The following is an 8,797-nucleotide window of genomic DNA, read 5'->3' as shown; positions in this document are numbered from 1 at the left end:
TGGCATGACCCCAAAAATTTCTCAATTGACTTTTTCCATCCGCAGTTACCTGTAGTGATGAGGAACCGTGACATTTACATTTGCACCACTCCAAAGCGATCTGCAGCTCCGCAGCAGTTTTCAACGCAGACTTTAGGCTTAAAACAGGTCACAGGATCAAAAGTGTCTCTCGCCCCGAGGAGCCACCGAGTCGATCCTTTCCATTTCTGCATCAAATGGTTTTTTTTCCTCCCTCTCTTGCTCTTTTTTTTCTATCTCTTTCTAACTCGGTGGAACACATTTAGATCCTGAGTAGAACTCCTCGGTGCCCACTCATCACTCTGCGTGCTGTTTGAAGATTACTACGCTCAGAGACATCCGCACTGGGCATCCAGGCAGCTTAGAGGCCAAAATCCATAATCCCTTACCCTTCATGGGAATTCTCCATGCACTTCAACATGCTGAAATACAGCCCCGCCGCAGCAGGCACTCATGGCCGAGGAGCTTCTGGACCCCGAGGCTGAGATAGATGGATGACATGTCTCAATGAATGTGGAGGAAGTTTAAAAAAAACCAAGTCAGATACTGATAATAGTCTCTTCCCAGAAACTAAATTGGAAAGCGGGGAGTTCTTGCTTGGAAGGTGTTTTATTTCTAATGTTTGTATGCACACTACATCTCTTAGTCCACAAGCTTTATGTGTACCATAACAGCCTAGAAGACATTTTGCTCAGAAAATATAGGTTCACTGGTGGCTCCCAGCAGCAGCGCAGTCTCCCCACCAGTCGTCTCAATAAAAAATTTCCTCTAAGGCTGTGGCGCCTTATTAAAAAGCGTAAATAAATGTAGTTCCTTGATTTAGTAATCTGCATGAAGAAGTAATATGTAAAGTTCAGTCGTTGTAGCTGAAGGACCGCTGGGGTTTTAATTTTTTCCCCCTTTAGGCTGCACTCTAATACTTTGTTAGTCTGCTTGCTAAAACCCATTTATTAGCTTGGGGAGTAAGTCCTGCAGTGAGCAAGAATAATAAAAGTAATTTCATATGCACATCTGGTGTGTTCTTATTATAAAAGTGCTTCTGTCGTGGAAACCATTCCGCTTTTTCTATTGGCATGTCAGGAGAAATGGAGAGACGACGAGGAAAAATCAGCTGCTCTGATATCAGAGCAACAAGTTCACAAATGTTGATATTTTTTCTGTTACATCAGGATGCTTAAAAGATCAGCATTTTTGTCACAAAATATGCTGAAATTTATAGTTCATATCTGCTTTTAGATAAGAAGTACATCCTGGTTTATGGTATGAAAAATGGCAGCAGGAAGCATTACTTTCAGAGTGAAAAACAGTATTTGAAGTCAAAAAAGTATATTTAATTTCAAATAGGTTTTAGATTGTTTGCTATTGCTATTTTTTAACACCTTTTCTTTATTTTAGATCTTTTTTCTTTAACACGTGTTGATAACCACAACAGCAACAAATTATTTTGATAGTTGACTAATCTATCGGTTAGTCAATCTGTTAATACTACTTTGAATTATTATGTTTTCCATTGCTACATTTTCTATGCTAATTAAATGTTTTAAACATTTTATGTACACTGCTCAAAAAATAAAGGGAACACGTAAACAGCACAATATAACTTCAATTAAATCAAAGTTCTGTGAAATCAAACTGTCTAGGAACTAGGAAGCAACACTGATTGACAATCAATTTCACATGCTGTTGTGCAAATGGAATAGTCAACAGAGGAAATTATTGACAATTAGCAAGACACTGATAAAGCAGTGGTTCTGCAGGTGAGGACTACAGACTTTTCAAGTACTTTCTGGTTGATGTTTTGCCATCAAAAACATCAGCCAGCCCCCAACTGTTACTGTTACTACTTTTATACTAATTTTCTTAATTTTATCAAGTTGATAGTTCCTAATGTTACTTGTTGCGAGGGGGGCGGTAATTAGTGTGACACCTCTTTCTCCATTTACGCAGCTGCGTCTCTGCTGCAGCGGAGCTGGTGAGTTTCTAGCTAGCAGTTATTAAATGAAATTTAGTTGCTAAAATGTGCAGAAATCTAAGATTAAGATTATAACAGCTGTTTTTATAAGGTTTGTTTTTGTTTGATTTTTTCCATTAGTGTGTTTGGTAGTCTCAGTATTATTTTTTCTTTGCTAGCTTGGGAAGATTTGTGAGTTGGGAGCTGTAGCCGCCGTCCACTGATTTGTGCCTTTCGTTGCTGTTTTAAAAGTTTTTTTTAAAAAAATGTAATTCATGACAAAATAAAATCTGGTACTGTACTGCATTTATGCTATTTTTTTGTATTTTGTCGTGAAATTAGTATAATCGGTCTGGAACTGAGCTGAGCCAAATTACATTATATTTTTATTATGTGCATATTAATTTGGATTTTCATCCAATTAATTTTTATTTTATTTTTATATGTATGAATACGCAGTTGAGATGAGCCGTCTGTGCTGCGTGGGAAGATTTCTGTGTTGGGAGCCGTAGCCGTTGTCCACTGATTTGTGCCTTTCGTTGCTGTTTTAAAGGGTGCATTAAACGTGCAGTGACCAGACTTCTGCCTCTCGTTTCTGTGTGCCATTCTGGCGACCATTTGGAACCTGCTACACGTAGTGTGTCTCCAGAGGTTGGAGGCGCGCTACCAGGGGACAGGCCAGGAGACGTGGAGGAGGCCGTAGGAGGACAACAACCCAGCAGCAGGACCTCTACCTCCGCCTTTGTGCAAGGAGGAACAGGAGGAGCACTACCAGAACCCTGCAAAATGACCTCCACCAGGCCACAAATGTGCATGTGTCTGCACAAATGGTTAGAAACCGACTCTGTGAGGATGGTATGAGGGCCCGACGTCCACAGATGGTGGTTGTGCTCACAGCCCAACATCGTGCAGGATGCTTGGCATTTGCCAGAGAACACCAGGATTGGCAAATTCGCCACTGGCGCCCTGTTCGCTTCACAGATGAAAGCAGGTTCACACATGGCACATGATAGACGCAACACTCTGGAGACACTGTGGAGAGTGATCTGCTGTCTGCAACATCCTTCAGTATGACTGGTTTGGCAGTGGGTCAGTGTTACAACCCGGCTCGTTGAGCAGTAACAAAAAACAGGGAGACACGCTCTTTATTGAGCACCAAACGTGAAATAAAACTAAGTAAGCCAATAAGCATGCAGCCTCTGTTCTGGCATAGCCAGAAGTAGGTGGTCTGAACTGGGGAGTCTTGCAAAAGAAAATCAAAGAAAAGAAAGCAAAGTCAGGGTGGGCATGATAAGTCAGGCAAGGACCAGCCTGAAAAGCAGAGCTGCATGGAGAAGTCATCTCAACCCCAAGTGAGCTTCAACTCATCTCCACCTGCCCCATTCCCTCTCTATCAATAGCCTGCGTTTATAGCCAGGAGACTCTGGCAGATCCTGGATGCAGCTACTTCCTTGGAACAAGGTGTTCCTTGGAACAAAGAACAATAAAAAGACGGATCACTCCATGTAAAGTGGAGGAGGATGCACCATCTAGTGTGACAGGAAATGCCTTCAGAAAGGTTCTGTGTTGTCTTCAGATCTTCACCTGCGCCTTTTGTGTCTCTGGGCGTCGTCCGTGGAGCCTGCCAGAATTTCCAGGTGGCAGCACACCTCTACCTGCTGCATACTCAGGTGGGTCTCAGCCGCAGCCTTAGACAGTCCCAGGTACGATTGGAGCCGAGTTGTCACATCCTCTGTCCAAAGAGCCGCTTCCCGGTCCACGATCTTCAGCAGGTCTTGGTTGCTGACTGTCGGGAGATGGTAATGTTTGAATTTCATCATACCTGTACAATTCAGTTCAAATTACTCTATTGATCCCAAAGGGAACTTAAATATTGTTGGAGCTCCTATTAATTCAACATTTTTCAGAGTTATTCTATAGTGATGGCTGTGGATAGGAAAAGTCTCCTGTAGCAGTCTGTACTACAGCGAATTTGAAGAACCCTCTGACTAAAGGCACTGTTTTTCTAAGATAGTCTGTAAATAATAAAAACACCAAATCTTACCAAGTTTTTTTTCTAGTTTCTAATGCAAACATATTAGTGGACTTGAAATAAGACAAAACTGATAATTTTTCTGTAAAATATAGGAGCTCGTTTTTAGTCAATAATTCCTTATTATTGATGAAAAAGTTCCAGTGACAGATTATTTCATTTACAACATTGGGAATAATCTCTTAGTGCAACTAGTGCTATTTCAATAATATTAAGGAATTATTGACTTAATCAAGCTCCTATACATTGCAGAAAAGTTTCTTGTATGTTAGTTTTGTCTTTTTTCATGTCTACTCTTATGTTTACATTAGAAACTAAACAAAAAATATTTGTTTTTGCATTTTAGACACTTACCTATGCATTCCTTATGCTGCATTGCTCCTCAGAACTGCTTTAATTCTTAGTGGAATAGATTCAACAGGTGTTGAAAACATTCTTCAGATTTTGGTCCATATTGACATGGTGACAGTTGCTGCAGGTTTTTCAGCTACAGCTCCATGATATAAATCTGCTTTTCCACCACATCCTGAAGGTGCTTTGCTGGTTTAAAAAACAGTTAAAAATCACTTTAACTCTGTTAAAAGGTGCATTAACCTGCTGCATTACATAGTTTCACTATTAATATAATTAACTAATGCAATGCCATGTATATGAGACTGGAAGCCACATCCAATACTTGGGGTCCGATTCAACATCCCTCATTCTGAATCCATTGAACTGCTGCCACTTTATAGCTCAACTCACTGTTTTTGTTCATTTGCAGTTAAGTGTGTATTTAGTAAAGTGGCCGATGAATTTCAATTCCCTGTGGTAAATTAGGTTGCTTTGCCAAATGTTAATTATGAAAATACTCTTCTCAGGTCAGCTCCATTTCCAAATGAGAAATACCAAAAACAAGCCAATAATATTCTTTTAAACACTTTATAGTTTCTAATTTTTGCGTTGTTTAAATAAAAAATCCATGCTTGACTTACCTTTCTCAAGTCAAGCTTTGGAACTATTTGTCAAATAAATATATTGATAAATATATTTATATGACAGCGCTACATTGAGTTTGTTTGCAACAGTTTGAGTGTCTCAGTCTTATGTGTGAGTGAAGATGTGAAGTTTGGACCATGATGGCACAGAGGCTGAAACTAGTGATGGCAAAGATAAAAATAGTCTTAACAACTTGATGCACTCAGACAGATTGGGTGGGTTTCTGCCCAATTGGGTTTCCTTTGAACACCTTTGACAGAAAAATCCCCACCTGGTTGTTGAAATTTGGGCTGCTTGCTTTTAAAAATTATTAATTGGAAAATGTGTCATTGTGTGGCAGAAAAGCAAAAAAATCTTGTACATGCTTAAGAAATGTCACTCTCATTCTTTGGTTCATTTATTTTGAAATGTTTAGACATCAATGGTTGGTTGTCTTTGGTTAATGAAGTGTCACTATGTGGTGGTATTATAAAATAGAAAATCCTTGTGCAATTTTATCATTTAAAAGGACAAACTGACACAGAAAAACTCTTTGTGTTTCTTTGTGTTCAAAGAGTCAAGTCCCAATGGGATCTGGTTCTGGTCAGAATATAAGAAACAACCAAAAACACAGTGACTTGACAATCACAACATATATCACTTATCATGTCTATAAATGCAGTCAATGACCTATTGGATATATAACAGAAGCACTAAAAATAGAACCGTTACTTCAACATCTTGCGATCAAACGTTGGTAGACTCTATTAACGTTGTTGGGTTAGATGGTCAGACGGTTGGTAGCACCGTTGCCTAGCAACAAGAAGTTCCTGGGTCCCCAAAGTCCAAAAACTATTAGTGACTGTTAGTTTAACCAGTCTCTCTAAATTACCTTTAGGTGTGTGTGTGAATGGTTGCTTGTCCTTTGTGTCTCCGTGTTGCCCTGGCAACCTGACCTTTCACCTAGTGACCACCGGAGATGAGTGCAAGCCCCCAGCAACCTGATACAGACTTTTGAATTTAAGAGTAAATTTTGTTTATGAAGCACTGACAGTATGGGAAAGGATTCACTTATATTCTAATACTGTTGGTGTTTTAAAAGTATTTCTTTATGTAAAATTTTTTTTTTTTTCTCCAAAGAATGCCCTTTTGAAATATCCTCAAGGATTACGACTAGATTTACTTTTATATTTTTAATAAAACACAATACTTTAATAATCAAAAGGATAGTTATGTTCGAGAGTCCATAAAAATGGCGGACGTCTGGGAATAAATGGATTATTTTTGTTGAATCCTGTATTCAGTACAGACTAGGTTGGGGTGTTTTTTAGCCCACCTTAACTTTAAAGGTGACCTATTATGTCTCCTTAAACAGGTTAGGATATGTCTATGGTCTATACAAAACATCTTCATTACAATTTTTGCTGAAAGTTATTCTTAGATAATGTTTTTTGCTAGTTAACGGGGCAGAGCCTGCTGATTTGTGACGTTACATTCAGGAGTTTTTTTTTTAAAATGCTGCCTGTTGAATGTGATTTAATTGGGAAGTTTTTGAAACGGCTCCAAACACCTAAAAAAAACCTTAAATCTAAATGTCTGAGTGTTTTTTTCTTAAGCACTTGGGCTATTTTTAGTAACAGTAGCGACCCAAAGGGAAATACAAAAAGTGAATTTTGTACAATGTGTCTTCTTTAAAAGAATACTAACATTGATTAATAACTCGGGAAGTGTGACTAAAACATTTTTTATTGTGAAAATGTATGTGTGCATTTCTTCTACAGTAGTTGTTTCTCTAAGTTAATGTTGCTTTGACTGGGACACAACGTGAGCGCGCGTGGCCTTGGTCATGGAGGAACTGGACCGCCATCTTGTCCGAATGTGACCAAGCACTGAGGGCAGAACGTGTCACCCGGCCGGCGTCAGCTGAGCTCGTTCAAGGTTACTCTTTGATTTAATGGTGATGCATTTTTTAAAACCGCATCATTCCTCCCTCTTGCCACCGCGCCTAGTCAATCTCTGTCACCAACACTGGCTGTGCATCTCACCTTTAGCAGTGGAAGCACCAGGAAAGGTTGTTTAAGATATAAATCAACCGCAAACGAAGCGTCAGCGCCGACACCAGCCGGCCCTGATTGTTTTACCTGGCGACCTGTTTGAAAGGCAGGACGGTGAAGGAAAACTGTTCTATATATTTAGGCTGTGACAAGGAACGGTGCCCTACTCATCATGTAGACAGCTCCTTGTATGGGCTCTTAAAATGAACACAGGCTGCAAAGCCTTGAAGTTTTGATGCACAACCAGATGCTGTGGAGATTAAGCGTTGTACCTTGGAGATTTTTTTTTTGTTGTGATTTTTCTTTTTTCTTTTTCCCACTTTCAATCAGGGCATGTAAATGATGGAGAAAATTATCTGTTTGTTCTTTTATCACTTCTTAGGTTAGTATAAATAGCATCACCTAGCTCTATACTTCAGTGTTGTTCCTGACAAGATGATAATCAGCAATCATCATCCTGTCCTGCTTCTGTTTCAGCAAACCTGCCCTGACAGCGCACAGAGTCGTAAAAATAGATTTTCAACCAGTTGCACTTTTCATCAAAGGTGTAGCTGTTTGTGAAGCGGCCTAATTGTTGGGGCTTATCGCCCGCCACACGTATACGTTCAGGTGATCAGAGGCGCGTTTAAAGCTTTTTCTTCTCGTATCTGAACTGTGATCTGAGTTATTCAGGGGGGAGAACATCAGCCTTTTGTGTGGCGTGGCAGCCTGTTGTGGATGAAGTGATAAATAAGAGGATAGAAACGGCCCACATTCATGAGCCATGTAATCCTCTTACATCTTGTGTCATTTTAAAAAGCAAACACATCTTTGCCATCAATACCCTGGTGTCTGGTTTCATAACCCCCAACCCACCAAAAATACCACAAAAAAACTTTAACTTGCCATCATTACGTGGGACAATGTATGAATCTGAGTAATTGTGACCAGCTGTTGAAGCAATAATCTTTTTATGGTAGTTTTTGTCTTTTCAGGTTATATTTCTGCGTACTAATGTTCATAAAAATCAGCCTCTTGAAGATTTTTAAATATGTTCTCTAACTGAGCACAACATCAATAAGTAAAATTATGCTCTTATCCTCCTTTGTTCTAAGGATCTAATTATGATTTGAATCAATGTTTAATCCAAGTTTTCTTTTTTTGAAGTAAGCAAAGAAACTCACTAGATTTAGAGTTATTCTTATTTCTTTTATAGAATTTTAATAAGCTACTTGACTTGGGCAAAGACAGTCAATAAGAAGTTGAGAGAAATCTGATCTTTTTTAACTTGAGGTAATTACTCCAAGTTAGAATTTCTACTGCTTATTAATATCTTCTATGTTTATCCGTAACCCAAACTATTTCTTAAGACGCTGAATCAAGTGCATATAGCCCTGACTCAGATCTGTTAAAAACAAAACAAAGAAAAAAAAAGTTACTGATCCCTAAAACTTAAACTCAAACATTCTGGGGCTTAATGGGATGAAAGTAAAACTTTTGGACGGTGTAATTAATACCTGACAGGTTTACGTTGTGCAAAGTGATACGTTCAGTTTGTGCGTGACGTCACGCTCTTCAGAACCCCGCCCACTCCGCCATGACGGACGTTGAAACAACCAATGCACTACTATAAAGCTAGTCTAAAAAAAGACATCTGTAACCTAGATTTCCCTTTAAAAATGGGCATAGGGCGCTGCGTGGTCGGCTGCACAAACAGACAACGATAGAAACCAAATTTATAATTTTATTGCGTAACTTTTAATCTACAGTTTTTCTGTGTTTTTTAGACGCCACTAAGGCTTTTGA

The sequence above is a fragment of the Xiphophorus couchianus genome, chromosome 3 (assembly GCF_001444195.1).
Source record: "Xiphophorus couchianus chromosome 3, X_couchianus-1.0, whole genome shotgun sequence".
Lineage (NCBI taxonomy): Eukaryota > Metazoa > Chordata > Actinopteri > Cyprinodontiformes > Poeciliidae > Xiphophorus > Xiphophorus couchianus.
The sequence above is the reverse complement of the archived record's forward strand: the minus strand, read 5'-3'. Positions refer to the sequence as shown.